Genomic DNA, 587 nt, shown 5'->3' with positions numbered 1-587 from the left:
AGAGCAAGTCATGCTCCTGGAGGAAAACAGAGTTGTTCCTGCTCCTCTGCAATACCCAGCATCCTTCAGTCTTCAGTGTAGACCAGTACTTCCACGGCCACTTTTATATCCATTCAGATTAGTTTTTTTTATTCTTAAGATCAAGTTTACTCTGTTTAGATTGTTGTAAAAAAATAAAATAAAAGCAACTTAGTTTTACATACCAGGTGCTGTGGTTACCTGATAAGTAAAACTATGTGAAGACAAAGAGCTGGTCATAAAACCCACCACCAAAGGTTGGTGTTTGATAATGCCTGTTTTTTTTTTTTTTTTGTTGTTTGTTTGTTTTTTTGGTGGGGGTTAAAAGTACTTTGAAATTAAAAATGTCATAACTAAACTGAAGCATTGGTCCTAAAATGTTTTTTTCTTTACATTGACTGAAGAATTGTCAAGACTATTGTATGCTGTTTTGTTTTAGTGGGCCCTTGTTTCAAGTTGTACTGTAAATACTGAATCTAACTGCATGTTTCCCAGATAAGCTAAAGGAAACTACAGTATGCTGTGTGTGTGTGTGTGTGTGTGTGTGTGTGTGTGTGTGTGTGTGTGTG

Source organism: Austrofundulus limnaeus, unplaced genomic scaffold (genome assembly GCF_001266775.1).
Source record: "Austrofundulus limnaeus strain Quisiro unplaced genomic scaffold, Austrofundulus_limnaeus-1.0 Scaffold988, whole genome shotgun sequence".
Classification (NCBI taxonomy): domain Eukaryota; kingdom Metazoa; phylum Chordata; class Actinopteri; order Cyprinodontiformes; family Rivulidae; genus Austrofundulus; species Austrofundulus limnaeus.
This window is presented reverse-complemented; position numbering follows the sequence as displayed.